The sequence below is a fragment of the Belonocnema kinseyi genome, chromosome 4 (genome assembly GCF_010883055.1).
Source record: "Belonocnema kinseyi isolate 2016_QV_RU_SX_M_011 chromosome 4, B_treatae_v1, whole genome shotgun sequence".
Lineage (NCBI taxonomy): Eukaryota > Metazoa > Arthropoda > Insecta > Hymenoptera > Cynipidae > Belonocnema > Belonocnema kinseyi.
In genome coordinates this window covers 132,742,740-132,745,000 of record NC_046660.1, presented here as the reverse complement: position 1 = coordinate 132,745,000, position 2,261 = coordinate 132,742,740, and positions in this window count along the sequence as shown.

Sequence of the window (2,261 nt, the reverse complement as noted above, 5' to 3'; positions counted from 1 at the left end):
TATTTAATTATAACCTGTTATACTAATTCGAGAAAATGTGAGTTTTAGTTATATCAGTTGATAATTAGTTAATCAGTCCACCAGATAAGAAGCATTAAACAATTATCTTTATTGAAGCATTACAATAATTTTTACATCATATTCTCCTTCAAATTTGAAGCAGCATTTTTATACATCTAATCTATTAATTACCTTGTAAACTATTTTAAAAAATAAGTACAGTATATGTACATATAAGTTTGAAAATGGATTGCAGACTCTCATCTCACTACATCACAAGCACCATAAAAATTCATATAATTGTAATAGAAGTGTTTAAAAAAAAGAATAAACTTCTATACTAATGGTATTAGCTAATATTTGATTAAATAATTAATTAATATTATTTAATTAAAAAAAATTTTAATTCAAGCTTTAAATACTTTGATATTGTGACCAAAATTATTCAGCTGGTAATGAATTAAACATTTCACAAACAAAAAGCCTCAGACAATTGTTTTCTTTAAAACAATCAAATTATTTTCACTTTATATATTTCTTTAACACTTGTATATATAATTTTAAAGATTAAATTTAGATACTTATTTCACAGGATCATAAATATTTCAAGAAATTATATTATTTAAATCGGCATAAATTTAATATAAATAAGCTGCTACGATACCGCTTATGCTTAATATCCTAAGCGAAATTAAAGTTAAATCATCATGTAACTAAATATTGTAAACAAATTACTCAGCCAATAATTTAAAAGTCTGTTCATAACATAAAAAGCATCAAAGAATTATTTGCATGAAATTCAATAAAAATAAAAAATAAATTAATACATATTTTGAGGGAATTTCATAAAAAATTGTGATTGTATGTTTCATATATTTTACAAAAATATTGTTCTTACCACAAAGAATATTGCAATTTTTCCAGCTTTTTTGTTACATGTTCCAGTTTTTCAATGTGATGAGCAACTTTTTAAGATTCACGCTTGGAAACCTGGCGCGCTATCATCTGAGCCACCAGGACTCCTAATAAATATATTAAAATATTTAAATATTGTAAGAAAGATTAAATTAACTTACGTTCAATAGAAATCCAAGTGACCAAAAGCATAATTCACTACTTATATATTTCGGAGTCGGAAATAATGTTGCACGCGCACAAGGAACACTTGTGCAAATATGCACACACTCGAAGTTTAGTACCTGCTACTGTTATGGTCCCATAGTTGAGAACCACTCTGAAGCAATTTGCCTGGAATAATTCCCCGTCTGTGTTTACAAAACATAAACCCAGGCTGGGAAAACCTTCTGGGTTAAATTGCTTTAGAGTGGCAATAAGACGACCTTGCTTTCTCTCCATTAGTCAATGGGAGGAACAGAGTCATAAAGTCACACCTGGCGCATCTGCGACGGAAGGTTTCCCCGTCACGCGCCAGGCCTGCTAGCATGACTCACGCCGCGTCATCTCTCTCTCTCCTTTTCTCTCTCTCTCTTCCTTCTCGTTGGGAAAGCGACCAGCGGTCGCCAACCCAACGTGACCAATACGTTTAGTAAAGAAATCCCCGTTAAATTAAAGCGATAAATTATAATTTTGTATATATTTTTTTCACCGGGGTTAGAAAACACAAGATTCTATTTCTTTATTTTCGTATAAAAATTTTTATAGTTAGTTTAATTACAGATGATTGTGTTAGAGTCCTATTTTCTTATTTTACTCTTAGGTTTCTTTTAATTTAAAATATGCAGCATTTATTCTGCGAGTAGTTTTAGATCTTAGGTTCTTTCTATATCCTTGTAAGTTAGCTTTTATTTTTTTAACCTTTTCGTAATTTACCTTTAGACGCTATCTTAGTTTTAAGCTATCTCTGTGTTTTATTTTGTACTCTTGTGTGACCCTTTTGTACATTTGCCGCACGAGAAGCTCGCGTGACTTCGCCCGACGCGCCATATTGTCGGTGGACAGTTCGGGTGCGCGCTCACCATGGCGAGTGGAAGGGATGGACCGGGCAGCCGACGCGCCCCTCCATCAGCGAAGCGAGTGGCCGAGAGGACCGCGCCAATCGCCGGCCGGCCCGCCTCTCGGCCATCGGACATAAAAGCGGGTGCGTGCAAGCAGAGGCACGCACTTCTATTCGGGCTTCCAGTTGGGTAACCTCAGTCCTGTGGTCGCTTTCGGCTAACTTTTGTAAGCCACTTTTTGAGAATAAAGTGCTTTAGAGTCCAAACAGAATTCCAGTTTGTTTTCCTTTCTCTCTCGAGAATAAT